At 37.8% G+C, this 17,275-nt stretch overlaps 1 pseudogene; it reads right to left on the minus strand.

Moving 5' to 3' along the window:
* Positions 1-5,288: 5,288 nt before the first annotated feature.
* Positions 5,289-17,246, minus strand: LOC130838861 (60S acidic ribosomal protein P1-like; annotated as a pseudogene).
* Positions 17,247-17,275: the final 29 nt, after the last annotated feature.

Below are 17,275 nucleotides of genomic sequence, written 5' to 3' on the forward strand. Positions count from 1 at the left end.
TACCAAACTGTACACTCTAAATATATGCTGTTTATTGTCTGTTAACTGTATCTCAATAAAAGTTCTAAAAAAAAAAAAAGAGAACAAACAACAACAACAACAAAAAACCAGTGTGGTACTGGCACAGAAATAGACATACAGATCAATAGAACAGAAGAGAGAGTCCAGAAGTAAACCTACACACCTATGGTCAATTAATCTATGACAAAGGAGGAAAGAATATACAATGGAGAAAAGACAGTCTCTTCAACTAGTGGTGCTGGGAAAACTGGACAGCTAAATGTAAGACAATGAGATTAGAACATTCACCTCAAAACATATACAGAATGAACTCAAAATGGATCCAGAACCTAAATGTAAGACTGGAAACCATAAGCTCCTAGAAGAGAGTATAGGCGAAACATGTTTTGACATAAATGGTCACAATATTTTCTTAGATCAGTCTCCCAAGACAAAAGTAATAAAAGCAAAAATAAATAAATGGGACCTAGTTAAACGTAAAAGCTTTTGTACAGCAAAGGAAACCTTTGAAAAGCCAAAAGGACAACGTACAGAGTGGGAGAAAATATTTGCAAATGATTCAACCAGCAAGGGATTAATATCCAAAATATACAAACAGCTCATATAAATCAATATGAAAAAATGAACAACCCAATCAAAAAATGGGCAGAAGACCTAAATAGACATTTCTCCCAAGAAGACATACAGACAGGCAACAGGCACATGAAAAGATGCTCAATATCACTAATCATTAGAGAAATGAAAATCAAAACCACAGATATCACCTCACAATGGTCAAAACAGTTATCATCCAAAAGTCTACAAATAATAAATACTGGAGAGAGTGTGGAGAAAAGGGAACCCTCCTACACTGTTGGTGGGAATGTAAATCGGTACAGCCACTATGGAAAACAGTATGGAGGTTCCTCAAAAAACTAAAAATAGAGCTACCATATGATCCAGCAAGTCTATTCTTGGTATATATTTGGAAAAAACTAAAAACACTAATCAGAAAAGATGCATGCACCCTAATGTTCATAGCAACACTATTTACAACAGCCAAGCTATAGAAACAACCCAATTGCCCATCAACAGATGAATGGATAAAGAAGTTATGGTATATATACACAACAGAATATTATTCAGCCATAAAAATGAATGAAATTCTGCCATTTGCAGCAACACAGATGGACCAAGAGAATATTACACATAGTGAAATAAGTCAGCGAGAAAGGCAAATACTCCATATCACTTATATGTGGAATCTGAAAAAACAAACAAATAAATGTATATGCAAAACAGAAACTGACTCACAGATAAAGCAAAAAAACTAGTGGGGCAGAAATTCCCTTGAGGTCTCACTGCCCAGGGCTGGGGTTCAATCAGGGAACTAAAATCCTACAAGCCACGTGGTGCAGCCAAAAACAAAAGAAAAAAAAAATTGGATACCACAGGGGAGAGGGAAGGGGGAGGGGCAAATTAGGAGTATAAGATTAAGAGATACAAACTACTGTGTATAAAATAGATAAGCAATAAGGATATACTGTATAGCACATGGGCTTATAGCCATTACCTTGTAATAAACTTTAATGGAATATAATCTGTAAAAATACTGAATCACTATCTTGTACACCTGAAACTAGTATGATATTGTGGATGAATTAAATAAATATTATTAATCATTATGAAATAGATCATTTGAATAGCCCTATATAATTCTTAAGGAAATTGAATTCACAATTTAAAATCTCCCCAAAATGAAATCTCCAGGCTCAGATAATTTCCCTGAAGAATTCTACCAAACTTTTTTTTCCTTTTTCTTTTTCTTTTTTTTTTTTGTTAGGTTTCCACAGGGTCAGGAGATGAACTGCCAAACATTTAAAGAACCATCTCCAATTCCAGACAATCTCTTCTAGAAGCATAGGATCACTTATGGAGCCAGTATTTGATACCAAATGCCAGCATTCACTCTATGAAGCCAGTATTGACTTGACACCAAAACCAGACTGACAGTCCAAAAAAGAAAACTATCAACAAATATTTCTCATTAATATAGCTGCAAACTCCTTAGCAAAATACTAACAGAATTTAGCAGCATATAAAGAATTATTATTCACCATGCCAAATAGGCTTCATTCTATACATGCAAGCCTGGTTGAATATTTGAAAATCAATGTAATCTACCATATTAACAGACTAGAAAATTACTTGATCATATCAGTTGATGTAGAAAATGTATTTGACAAAATTCATAACCCATTCATGATTTTTAAAAAAACTGGAAACTAGGAATGATTGAGTAGCTTCCTCAACTTGATAAAGTGTATCTACAACAAATCACAGTTTACACATATAATGGTAAATGACTGAATGCTTTACCCCTAAGATTGGGAACAAGGCAAGGACGCTCACTGTTACCACTGCTACTCAACATAACTCTATAAGTCTACCCAGTGAAATAAGGCACAATAGGGATTTAAATGTTTATAGCTCAGAAAGGAGTGCCTAAAACTCCCTTTTTGCAGATGATGTGATGGTTTATGTAGAAAACCCCATGGAATCTACTACATACGAACTTCTAGAAATAAGTGATTTTAGCAAGGTCATAAGATACTAAATCAACTTGCAAAATCAACTGCTTTTCTCTTATTAGCAATGAACACGTGGAAGCAAAAATACAGTACCATTTACAATTCTGTCAAGAACTAAATACTCAGGTACAAATCAAACAAAACAAGTACAGCACTTATATGCAGATAAGTACAAAACTGATAAGAAATTTAAGATTGAAATAAATAGATACTTCTTGTTAAGAGATTCGATATTCAGCATAGTAAAAATGTCAGTTCTCCCCAAACTGATATACAGGTTTAATGCAATTCCTATCAAAACTCAGTAAGGTTCTTAACATGATATTCTAAAATTTATTTGGAGAGACAAACTACAATAGCTAATACAATTCTGGAAATGGAGAATAAAGTGGTAGGACTCCCTGTACCCAGTTTTAAGGCTAGTTACATAGCTATAGTAATCTACTGTATGATATTGGCAGGGGTTGGGTATAAAGTCGATGGAACAGAACACAGAATAAAGAAATAGCCCTATACAAGTATGGAAAGTGAATTTTTGACAAAGATGTAACCCAGTTCAATGGAAGATGGGTAGTCTTTTCAACAAATGGTGCTGGAACAATTGAATATCCATGGGCAAAATAATCTACCTGAAAATCACACCATATAGAAAATTTAGCTTATAATAGATAAATTATAAACTTTTATTATATACTATAAAGTATAAAACTTTTAGAAGATAAAACAGAAGATATTTCTGACCTAATTATTGGTAGTGACACAACATTACACATGATACAAAAGCATGCTCATAAAAGAAATAATGTAAAAATTAGACTTTATCAAAATACAACACTTTCGCTCTGCTAAAACCTTGCTAAGGAGATGAAAAGACAAACTACAGACTGGAAGAAAATATCTGCATACCAACCAGAAATGCAACAAATCCAGATAATCCAAGAGAGGACTCTTAAATAGAATATACAAAGCACCCAAAACTCAGCAGTTTAAAAAAAAAACCCAAATGTTTAGAAAATGGGCAAAAGGCATGAAGAGATATTTTACCAAAGAGAATTTATGGACGGCAAATAAGTACATGAAATGATATTCAGTGTCACCAGCCATTAGCGAAAAGCAAAATGAGAAACCACCACATGCCTATTAGAAAATCTAAAGTTAAAAATAGCAACAATACCATAAATTCTGGCAAGGATCTTGAGAAACTGGATCTCTCATATATTCCTGGTGGGAATGTAATATGGTATAGCCACTCTGAAAAAACAGTTTGGCAATTCTTTAAAAAATAAATGGTGGGGGGTGGGGGATAAATTAGGAGTTTGGGATTAATAGATACACACTATATAAAATAGATAAACAACAAGGACCTACTGTATAGCACAGGAACTTTATTCAATATCTTCTAATAACCCATAATGGAAAGGAATCTGAAAGAATATTATACACACACAAACTGAATCACTTTTGTATACACCTGAAACTAACACAACATTGTAAATCAACTATACTTCATTTAAAATATATACATATATATAAACTTACCATATAACTCAGCAGTTGTACTCCTGGACATTATCCTAGAGAGATGAAAGAATTTTCCCACATAGCACTGTGTGTGATTGTTCATAGCAGCTTTGTCTATAGGAGCCAAGAATGGAAACAACAAAAATGGTTCTCCATACCATGTAATACTACTTAGCATTAAAAGCAATTAACTGTTGATACATGTAACAATTCAGATAGATCTCAAGAACATTATGTTGAGTTCTGGAAGCCAATCTCAAAAGACCAGGTACCATTTATATAACATCCTTGAAATGAGACGGATGTAAAACAAATTAATGGTTTCCAGGGATTAGGGATGGTGGAGTGGGGTAGGGTGCAGGTATGATTTATAAAGGGTTAGCGTGAGAAACATCTTTTTGGGAGTGGAATAGTTCTGTATCTTGATTGCAGTGGTGATTACATGAATCTATGCACATGATAAAATGACATAACTATATAAACACAATGTCTGATTAGGTTGTTTGATATTGTACTATAATTATGTAAGATGTAACCATTGGTTAAAAACTGTGTGAAGTATAATCAGGACTATCTTTGCAACTCCTTGTGTATCTATAATTATTTCAAAGTTTAAAAGTTAAACTTAATTCTGACAATTTTCATTTTAACATCTATGAAACTGAAATACATCTTTATATCAGAGACATGTCATAGTTTAATTCAATCTTTTCTTTCCTTTTCAATGGTCCAAAAATAACTGTGGTCCTAAACGTGATGTCTCTGAAAAAATTAAATAAAAAATAAGTACCGACACCTGGGTACATTTTAGCAAAATTTCCAAAAAGAAATAAATAAAAAGATAAATATGGAAAGCTTCAAGAAAGATTTTTTAAAGTTTACTTACATAGGAATAAGAAATCAGTTTTGGTCAGAAATGTGTTTGCAGCTGAACTTGGTCCTTTCCTTCAGAGTCTCTCAGACTACAATCAGGATGTCAGCTCGGGCCGCAGTCACCTCAAGGCTCAAATTGGGAAGGATCTGCTTCAAAACTCACTCATGTAGTTGCTGATACAATTCAGTCTTCATAGGCTGTAGGAGCGTGAGCCTTGGTTCCTCACTGGCTGTTGGCCAGAGATCATCCTTAGATCACCACATGGCAACTTGCTTCATCAGAGAAAGCAAGAAGAACCAGAGTGTGTGAGCAAAACAGTTACAGACTTTTATAACCTAATCTCAACAGTGAGATCCCATTACTTTTTATTCATTAGAAGCAAGTCACTAAATCTAACCCATACTAAAGGAAAGGGGGTTACAGAAGGATGCGAATACCAGGAGGCAGGCATCACTGGGAGCCGTTTTAGAAGCATCCTATCTATTGTATCTTATTACTTGCTACTTCATCTCCCATCCCTCCCTAGATAATTTTCTCATTCCTGAGCCAGAGAATACTGCTATAGGTTAATCCAGAGTCACACATATATCACCTGGAATCAGTACAGCCTCTTCAGATACAAAATGGACCCTGCTATATTTGCCATTACAAATCCCAGCACAGATTTGTAAGCAGGCTGTAATCATTTGTCACTCATCCCTAAAGCCTGGAATTTCACGACATTCTTTTTTTTTTTTTTCCTAAAGAGGTCAGCTTTTTATTGAACATGTTACAAAGAGGTTTAAGTCAAAAAGATCAAAGTCCATATCATGATCAGACTCCTCAAATTCCTTCTTTGCTTCCACTTTCTTCTCCTCAGCTGGGGCAGCAGTGGTGGAGGGGGCAGGACCTTCTGCTGGTGTAGCCTCAGCTGCTGGAGCAGGTCCACAAGCCCTCATATTGCAGATGAGGTTCCCAATGTTGACACTGGCCAGAGCCTTTGCAAACAAGCCTGGCCAGAAAGGTTCAACATTTATACCAGCTGCTTTAATTAGGGTGTTGATCTTATCCTCCATGACCGTTAATAACCTCATCATCTTGCAGGATGAGGGCCCAGTAGACGCAGGCAAGCTCCGAGATGGAGGCCATGGTGCGGGTGAGTGCTAGGTGGGGGCTGCTGGGCACAGTGTTAGTCACAGGATGCAGTGACAGCCTCATCCCAAAGCATCCTGCGCTTCCTCGGAAGAATCGAGCATCTCAGCAGCAGCTGAGGACAGGGTACCACATTCTTAAACTGAGGCCAGTCAACACTAAATCCTATTTTATCTACAGGCGTGGGTCTATGGAAAAGTTCAGAACTTTCCCATGTGCAGTCACATGAAATCATCCCTTCTTTATCATCAAATTGCAGAACTGATGAGAGATGGTCAAGTATCTCTCTGAAGGGACTCTGTTTTTGCTTCACCTCTGGTCTAGACAGAAGACTGAGTACCTAGGAGATGCTGATTTCTCCAGTACACATATGAACAGTGGTTTGAGAAGACTGGGGCAGAGGAGGGACCTGGAGTGCATTCCTCCAAAAATGGGAGAAATTGGGAAGTTTCAGAATAAAAAATGAAAGTCTTCACATAACCTAAAAAATGACAGGATTTAACATTGAAAACCAACTTACATGACCCATGGTTTTAGAATTGCAAGAATTAGACAGTCTTCCTCAGAATTCATCTACTCAAGAAGCCTAGAATCCAGGGAAGTCATACCTGGAGGAGGAAAAAAATGAGGCAGTGAGACCAGATTTGCCATGGAGTTCACAAAATAAGTTTTTTCTCCTCCATAGCACCCTCCCCCCAATATATACTCTGGGAAGATAAGGTGGAGTCTAGGGACCTCTAAGCTTTCTTCAACCCCCAGGGAACCCTGATGTAAACAGATGGACTCCTAGCAGATGTTCTCTTGCATTAAAACAGAAGTCTGAGCACTCTAACAGGATTCCCAGCAGTACTGCACTCTGGGATGCTGAGCTGCACTTGTGACTAGACTGTTCAAACCTGCTCTTCCAGGCCAGAGGATGGGCCATATCATCTACATAAAACCTCCTTTAAGGCTTTTGGAACCTGGTTGATCTTCCACATCTGAAGTGAGAAAACTGCACAGACCATGCATTCTCCTAAGCTAGCATTACAACTCAGATTCTCAGGGCTCATCGCGCTCATTTAGCACCCAGACTGGGAAGGATGAAATCATTTATTCACTTATTCAAAATGAATTTATTATTGTCTTTTTTTGTCTTTTAGTGGTGAAAGTCCTAATCATCAGACCCTGTTGTGAGATTAAGAACCATCAATTAGCAGGCTTTGTAGAAGGGCCAGGTGTCCATGACCCACCCACATTAATCTATACTAGGGAGACATCAAGAGTCTACTATTAAATTGTCCCATCCTTCTTGCCCTTGATTATTTAAGTTGAGGAATAATACACATAAAGCACGTAAAAGATACCAATCTTAAGTATACAGCTTGATTATTTTATGTATACATGAGGGTGACTACCACCCAGATTGAGTGATAGTTTTTTTCTAACATTATAGGTTTCGATCATGCCCCTTCCTGGTCTATACCCACTGGGTGACCAATAGTCTGACTTCTATCATAATTGATTAGTTTTACCTACTCTTGAACTTCACATAAATTAAATCATACAGTATATACTCTTTTGTGACTAGCTTCTCTCGCTCAGCATAATACCTGTAAGACTCATCTATGTAAATATACCAGTACTTTCTTTTTTCATATTGTTATGTAGTACAATTTTCTTATGCATCCTGCTAGGGCATTTTGGTTGGTAACATTTTGGGGTTAAAATATACAAAGCTGCTATTAACATCCTTGCCCATATAATTTTGTGGATAAATGTGATCATTTTTCTTAAACATATACTTAGAAGTGGTATTGAAGGTCATAGGATAGTAAGTCTATCTTTCTCTTGATTTTGTAGAAAAGATAAAGATACTCTTATAAGAGCTAGTGTATTTATGGTGAATGACTTTATTACTTTGTGTTCGAAATACATATCAACAAATCTGTGTTTTCTAAGTATAACTACGTTGGATTACTGCATAGAAAAGTATGGCTAGAAGTTCCTGAGTAATGAACGTATTAAGTCTCATTGCTATTTTCCTTCATGTCTTCCTGATCTTCTAGCCATAATGTTCTTCAAAAGCTGCTGAAACATCTTATCCTAATAATCTCACTTTGCATCTAACATCAGTGTAATAAAAAATGTAAAAGACATGTAGCTTACTGCATGAATCCATTCATTTCCAGAGATCCCATGGATTTAAAATAACTTGCAGCTTGCTAGAATGTCTTCCATTTATATCTTCAGAGGTATATCATCTAGATTTTTCTAGAGGCCTTTATCACCCCCTACTTTAGATTTATTCCTGTAAGGATTTCACTTTCTTTTGCTCAATTATAAAGACCTGAAGGACAGCAACTATGTTTTTTGTTTGCTTTTTCTTAAATAAATTTATTTATTTATTTACTTTATTGGCTGTGTTGGGTCTTTGTTGCTGCACACAGGCTTTCTCTAGTTGCAGCAAGTGGGGGCTACCCTTCATTGTGGTGCATGGGCTTCTCATTGCAGTGGCATCTCTTGTTGCAGAGTACGGGCTCTAGGTGCATGGGCTTCAGTAGTTGTGGCTCACAGGCTCTAGAGCGCAGGCTCAATAGTTGTGGTATACGGGCTTAGTTGCTCCATGGCATGTGGTATCTTCCTGGGGCAGGGATCGAACCCGTGTTCCCTGCATTGGCAGGCGGGTTCTTACTCACTGCGCCACCTAGGAAGTCCCAGCAACTATGTTTTAATGCTAATCTTCAAACACTAGCACAGGGCCTGGCATATTGTGAGCAATTACTAAATATTTGATAATCATTTGGAAATATAACTTTTAGGAAATTATCATTGGGAAAGAGCTATAAAATGCACAGTGATATATGCACAAGGATGTATATCAAAGAATGATGTACAATAAGCAAAAGTTAGAAATGTAAATACCTAAAAAAAGATTAAATAAATTATGATCACCAATAAGGTGATATATGATCAATAGTGACTGCATATTCTACAGAACTGTTAAGGAAAAATATTCCTGATGAATTACTGAGATCAAAGGCATTAAAAAATGCATGACATTGAGAGGTGATATTCAATCATAATTTTTTTAATGGGCTTTGTCAAACTTCTCAGGTGTGAATCTCACCTATCACAATAACTAGCCATGTGCTCTTGGATAATTTAGTTTTGGGGGCCCATTTCATCATCTTACTTTAAAATGGAGATCATAATTTAGGGCTAAGTAAAATACAATGAACAGTTTTTAAACACACACAATTGAAGACACAGAGGGAGAAAAGATAGGGACAGAAGAATATCCGAAAAAATATTAGCTGAAAAATGTCCCAAACTAAATCCATCAGGCCATAATTCAAAGAAACTCTCAAAAGCCCAAGAAGAATAAATACAAAAGAAAACTCTGTTGAAAAATCAAAGAAAAAGGAAATTATAAAAAGTAGTGAGAAGTAACAATAAGACTGAGACCTGACTTTTCCAAAACAACAGAACTAAAGCCATGACAATTAAGTGATCTCTTCAATATGCTGACATAAATGTCAAACCAGAATTCTATACTTCATAAAAACAGCCTTCGAAGGAGTGGATTGGCACTTTTTCTTGAGAGAGGTTTGCCGTATCTTAGTGTAATTCCACAATGCTGAATGTGTTGTTCATCATCATACTGTCCCACTCGGTGCCGATTTTGACTATGGAGCTCATGGTACGGCATGAAAAGAAGGGAATCAATGAGCTAAAATCCATGGATTCAGCAGGTTTGGGTATATACATCTCCTGAATTAACTGACGTTATACAATGGTGGGAAGAACTACTGAAGAGTCAGTTATGTTGTCAGCTAAGAGGAATACCATGTGATGCTGGGGCACTGTCCTATAAAATGTGTTAACCTGAACCAGAGATCAGCACTATTTCTCCAATAACCTTTTATACATGGTAGAAGGAAGTCAGACTAGATACTGTGTCTCACCACAAAGTTTGGTTCCCATCAATACTGAGTTATGCTAGTTTAGAGATCTTAGTGGTACTTTGATAAAATTGAAATTCTCAGTCTCCATTCCTAGCCAAAAAGAATCACAATATACAAGATAAAGATGTTTTGTACCTTTTGATACAAGCAGGAAGTTGACACAGACATTGGAATTATCTGACATGGATTTTAAACTATGAAAACTCATCCAAGATAAATAGTCTGGTAACTATTAATTAAATCCATAATTTACAATCTTCAGAAGAAATCTCCAGACCTGTATTAGTCAGGGTTCTTCACAGTAACAGTACCAACAGGATATAAAAGGAGATTGGTTATAAGGAATTGGCTTATATGATTATGGAGGCTGAGAAATCCCATGATCTGCCATCTACAGAATGGTGACCTAAAAAGCCAGTGGTGTAATTCACTCAAGAGACCAAAGGCCTGAGAATCAGAGGAGCCAATGATGTAAATCCCAGTCTGATGGCAGAAGATGAAGTGAGATGTCCCAGCTCACCAGTAATGAGGCAGAAAATAGCAGAGGGGAGAATTCTTTCTCCCTTTGCCTTTTTGTTCTATTCAGACCATCAATGGATCGAATGATGCCCACCAACAGTGAAGAGGGCAACCTACATTACCAAATTCACTGATTCAGATGCTGATCTCATTCAGAAACATCCTCACAGACACATCCAGATATAATGTTTAGCCAGATAGCTGGGCATCCTCTGATCCAGTCAAGTTGACACATTAACTATTACAGATCTACCCTCTGTCATTTTGGCACTCATACTGCTCTCCTTAAGCCATACTTAATCTCCAAATAAAACTAATAACAAGGTCATAATTTCACCTAACATGATACAGCTATTCTGTGTACAACTGAAAACTCACTAAATTTTTCCCCAGAAGATGATGCAAAGTCCTTTAGTGATCTCTTTACTCTTCTTCTAGGTACCCTGTAACTTAAATGTTATGATGTGAAATTAACAATACTTAAGTACTGTGATATAAAGTCAATACTTGAATACTATGATGTAAAGTTACGAGGTGGGGGGATCAATAAATAAAAGAATACAAGCATAAACACATAGGTTCGTAAAAAAACAAGGAGGAATACTCATGACAATTACAGTCCTCATTTCTGTAACTAGTCACATGATCATGCTTTTTTACCTGGTGGATTGACACAAATTTTTATTCCTGAAGGGTCTGGATCATTAGTAGTCCTGCCTGGATTGGGTTGTTTTCCACTGACCTTAGTCACAAGGCCATGGTAATAATAAGAGATACACTAAGTGATCTTCTGTATTCCAGACATACTCTTCCTTACCTCCATTGTGGGACAGAGGTCCAATTTCCCCTCAGTAGTCAGGATCCATCATCCTAGCCAACACTGTAACTCTCTTCCTTGCCTGTTGATTCAGAGGTATGAGATCAAGGTGGCCAGGTAGCAGTCTGAACTTCCAATTCACTGGAATCATTGTTGTGCTGCCTGGTGGAAGCAGTCTTCCCTCTGAAACTAAGATCTCTAACCCAGCAGGGAACAGGAAGCAAAAATTTTGATACTGGGTCACAGGGGTAGTTTTACCACTCCCATTTCCACCTGTAAAGGAAAACCTATAGTTCTTTCTTGTGTGTTCTTCCTTGTATGTCTTCTTTACTATTCACATAGAACACTTCTGACACTTCTGGTCACCAAATGTAGGGGCATGCATGGCAGTGGGGGGGTTCCCCACAAGTATTTCTGTGTGACACCAGCTGGGTGTCCTACACTTTAGTGTCAGACACACAAGTTAAGGGCTCAGTCCCACGAGACTGCTCACCACTTCAGATGCCAATTGCAAGTAGTAGGTCCCCATGTTACACACAACTTCTGTCTGATTTGGCTACAAATTCAAGGTTCCCCCAACTCCCTTCTCAGGTTCAAGCAATTTGCTGGAACAGCTCCTGGAACTCGAGAACACACTTACTTACATTTACCAGTTTACTGAAGGATATGATAAAAGGATACAGATAAACAGTCAGAAGAAGAGAAACATAGGGTGAGGTCTGGGAAGTCCCAAGCACAGAAGCTTCCATCCGTGGAATTTGGGTGTCACCCTTCCAGTGTGGATATGTTCACCAACCTGGAAGTTCTTCAAATCCTGTATTTTGGGGATTTTTATGGTGGCTTCATCATGGAGGCATGATGGATAATTAACCCTATTTCCAGCCCTTCTGCCTTCTCACGAGAAAGGTGGGCAGGGCTGAGAACTCCAATGTTCTAATCATGCCTTACTCTTTCTGGAGACCAGCCCTCATCCAAGAACCATCAAGGAGCCCACCCAGAGTTGCCTCATTAGAACAGAAGATACTCAAAGACCAAGTATTAGAGTGAGAGATGCTCCTAGTGTTCTTATCACTTAGAAAATTACAAGGGTTTTAGGAGCTCTGGGCCAGGAACTAGAGGCAGAGACCGGTATATATACAGTTGACCCTTGAATGGGTTTGAACTGTGAGGGTCCACTTACACATGGACTTTTTTCAATACCACAGTACTATATGATCCAAGGTTGGCTGAATCCACGGATGCAGAAATACAAGAACTGAGGGCCAACTGAAAAGCCGTATGCAGGTTTTTGGCAGCACAGGGTGTTGGCACTCTTAAATGCTGGTTGTTCAAAGATCAACTGAATTTTCTGTTATCTCACAGCATTCCTTGACTCCTGTATCCATGAATCCTGGCTACTGGAGAAACTACCATATACTGGATGCTGATTCAGAGCACATACAGCCTTCTGGAGAACCAAGACTCGGCCTGCAAGGTATTGCCACCAGCTGGTTGCGTAACTGAGTCTTCAAAAGGCCATGCCCCACTTCTATCAAGCCAACTGCTTCAGGATGTTGGAGAACATAGTAAGACCAGTGAATTCCATGAGCATGGACCCACTGCTGCAGTTATTTTACTGTGAAAGGAGATCCTTGATCAGAAGTGATGCTATGTGGAATACCGTGACAGTGGATAAGGCATTGTCTAAGTCCATGGATGGCAGTTTTGGCAGAAGCACTGCATGCAGGGATGGCAAATATGTATGCAGAGTAAGTCTCTAGTCTAGTAAGGACAAAGTGCTGCCCCTTCCACAATGTAAGTAATACAATGAACTCAACCTGCCACCAGGTAGCTGGCTGAACACCTCTCAGGGAATGCTGCTGTATTAGGGATTCAGTGTTTGTCTCTGCTGGCAGGATAAGCACCCAGCAGTGGCCACAGTCAGGTGGGCCCTAGTGGATGGAAGTCCATGTTGCTAAGCCCATGCATAACGTCCATCCGTGCCACCACAATGTTCCTAAGCCCACTGGATGATAACGGGGGTAGCTGAGAAAAGAAACTGTTATCCACAGAACAGGCCATCCTATCCTCTTGATTATTAAAATCCTCTGCTGAGGTCACCCTTTAGTGAGTATTTATACAGGACACAAATATCTTCAAACGTTTTGCCCAGAGAGGCCTATCCACACATCTCTTTCCTAGATTTCCTGTCATCAAGTTTCCAATCATGTTCCCTCCACCATTATCCCACATTTAGTATCCATTCCCATACTTGCTCCCTGGGGTTTTGTCTATATAAATTAGAAAACTCAAGCAGTTCTTTTGGAGTGTCACATACCTCCTCATGGGTCACACTTTGGACTTCACCTTTAGGAGTCTGCTGGGACTTGAGTCTAGTGATAGGCCTAGAAAAAAAGAGGGGTGCTGGGGAAAGTTCTGAGGAGAATCAGCATCATCTTGCATGGCCACTGCCTCAGGGGAGGGCATTATGGTTTCTTCAGGCAACGCTGGGTTAATGCCCTCAAATGGAAGTGGAAATGCCAAGTTGCCACTGTGGGTGGGGATGCCACTTCCAGTGGTAAAACAGACTCTAATCAGGAGCTCAATGTCCCCAGCCTCATCAGGGTCTTCCCACATGTCTCCCAACCAACTTTAGGATGCTGTTCTTTCTCAATCTATGCCCTCATTTTAACAGTATTTTAACACCATTTATTCAGCTGAGAATTTTCCAAATCTTTAGGTTTTGCTTCAAAAATTCCATCTTTAAGTCACTTCTTTCTTCTTGCACTTCATTATAATCAGCCAGGAGTGGCCAAGCCACACTTTCAGTTTCATTGCTCAGGAGTTCTACTTTCCACAAAACACTAGAACACAAACAATTCAGCCAAGTTCTTTGCCACTTTAATAAGAATGACCTTTCCTCCAGTTTCCAATATTATGTTCCTCATTTCCAAGACTGCATCAGGATGGTCTTTACTGTCCATATTTCTACCAACATTTTGTTCATTATTTATTTTCTAAGAAGACTGAGGTTTTCTCTTCAGCTCTCCTCTTTTCTTAGATTTCACCAGAATCACCCTTAACATCCATTATTTTTTGCATGCACATCAAAACTCTTTTCAGCCTTTATCCACTCACTATTCAGTTCCAAAGCTGCTTCCATGTTTTTAGACTTTAGTTACATTAGTACCCACTTCTGGTACCAGTTTGTCTTATTCAGCTTGGGCTGCTACAACATGGTACCACAGACTAGGTAGCTTATAAACAAATTTCTCACAAGTTTGGAGGCTGGAAGTCTGACAGTAGGATGCCACCCTAGTTAGTTTTAGTGAGAAACATCTTCCAGACTGAAAATTATCATCTTGTTGTATCCTCTTCACGTGGCAGGAGATGGTGAGAGAACTCTCTGGGATCCCTTTTATAAGGCACTAATCTCACTCAGGAGGGCTCCACCCTCATGACCTAATCATCTCTTGAGAGGCCCCCACCTCCTAACACTATCACATTAAGGGTCAGGATGTCAACACATTTTGAGGAGACACATTCAGTCCACTGCAAGGCCTGAATGATTTCACTGGAAAATTCTACCATTCAAAGAATAATTAACACCTATTCTATGCTGCCTCTTCTAGAAATCAAAAGGAGGCAACACTTCCAAACTCATGTTATGAGGCCACCATTGACCTGATACCAAACGAGGCAAAAACAGAACAGAACTATAGACCAGTATCCTCCATGAATATAGACGCAAAAATCCTTAACAAAACATTAGTAAATCATAGCAATCACAGCAAGTCCGACAACATATATATTCAAAGTACACACTACAGACAAATGGAGTTTACTCCAGTGATATAAGGCTTAATCAATATTTGAAAATCCATGAAGGTAGTCCATCATATTAACAGAGTTAAAAAAAAATCACACTATACTCATATCAATTGGTGCATATTTCAAGTAGAATTTCAAGGAAATATAGAGGGTTCATGACAGTGTTTACAGGTAGCAAAGGGTTCTCAAAGTTATAATGGGCCTGAGAGGGGAGAAAAACTCAAAAATGTGGTGCTTTCATGAAAATGTGGCCCCAGGGTAAAGATAAAGCCAACTTTCATCCTTTCTGTGAAAGAGCAGGGCTTCTAAGAATTTTAAAGTCATTTTTCCACAGTAGCCTCACAGAGAACCCAATACAGAGAAAAGCCTATTGATCTTCTAACTGAATGAACCCTAATAAAAATGGGAGAAAACACAGTCTTGAAGAGAACTGTACTACTTGAAGCACTGGAAGCTTGAACTTAATGGGAAACAGTATAAAGTAAAAACAGGCCTTTGGATACCAAAACATCTACAGGCTAAAAATGGTCTGAGAAAACTACTCAGCTGTAAACACAGGCTGTGGTTTATGAAGGGATGAAAAAAATTCAGCATGACTCAGGATAGAACCAAGAAGACCTCAGTACATAAACATGCTACTTGGAAGCAGAAACACTTAAATTGGGTTCTGTATTATGCAGTAATGCAATCCACTGAATATCACAGCTTCTCAACTACAAGCAGTGAAATACTGTGAGAAATTGAGCTGTTATATTCTTTATTTTAGAAGTATTCAAAACTGAGTGTGTGTTTTTACACTTAACACCATTTTAACTTGTACTAACCACAATTCAGTTTCTCAATAGTGCAATTTTAAGTGCTCAACATGTTGCTAGCATCTACCTTATCAGACAATACAGTTCTATTCCATTAATTTCCACAAATAGTTGTAACTGCTCTTTGTTACTCACTCTTGAAATATATGAAGTACTATGGGACAGGCACTACCATAGATGTAGCATTAGGTGAACTAGATAAAATCTGGATCCTCAATCTTAATTTCCCAAATACATTATAGTACATTCAATATCCCTGTGTGTAGAACTTTAGCAACATCCATAAGTTCTGATTATGTAGCCATTTACAAACATCATTCACTTTCAGCTGGTTATAATTTCAGGTATTTTATCTTTAAAAAATTATGTAAAATTTCACATACATGAAAACAGAGAAAATAGCAAAAACAAAATAAGCAAAAACCATGCACCTGACTCATCTTACCACGATTTTGACAAGTTATCCATCCTCACTTTTCTCTTGAATGAACATTTTAAAGGTAATTCTAGACATATTTTATGTATATAAACTTGCTAATCTCTAAGACACTTTTACATAAACACAATGCTACCAGCACATCTAACAAGAACATAATTCTTAATATTACCTAGTACTGTCAATAGTCCCATTTTCCCAACTGTCATAAAAATGTCTTTTTTATGCTTGTTCAACTTATGATCTAAATGAGAACCACTCATTCACTGCATTTGATTGATACATCTCTTAGGACTCTTTCAATATCTAAGAGTTCCACCTCCCTTTTTTCAATCCATTTTATTGGTTGAGAAGCTGAGTCATTACTCTTGTAGAATTACTCACATTTTAGATTTGTCTGTTTCTTGTTGTATCATGTCATTTGTTCTTCTCTTTCCTGAATTTTCTCTAAATTGGGAGTTAGATCTTGATGCTTAATTAGATTCAGGTTCAATGTTCTTTGGCAATGGTATGTCTTATTGTATCATATCAGGAGGTACAAAATGTTCTGTCCTATTTTTGATGAGATTAAAATTGATCAGTGGGTTCTGATATTGTCAACCTGATCTATTCACAATGAAGTCTGTATCAACCATTTACCTAATGATCTTAACACTTCTACTGAGAATCGTGCCTAGATCCATTATTTCATGATGTCCTGCAAAATTCTCTAATAAAAAACTTTACCTCATCAACTTCTAGTTGCCTTGAAATATAGTTTACACAGGAAATGCAGGCTCAGTCACTTTTCCTTCCTTTTATTTATCAGTTTCCA

Source organism: Hippopotamus amphibius, chromosome 16, assembly GCF_030028045.1.
Source record: "Hippopotamus amphibius kiboko isolate mHipAmp2 chromosome 16, mHipAmp2.hap2, whole genome shotgun sequence".
NCBI lineage: Eukaryota > Metazoa > Chordata > Mammalia > Artiodactyla > Hippopotamidae > Hippopotamus > Hippopotamus amphibius.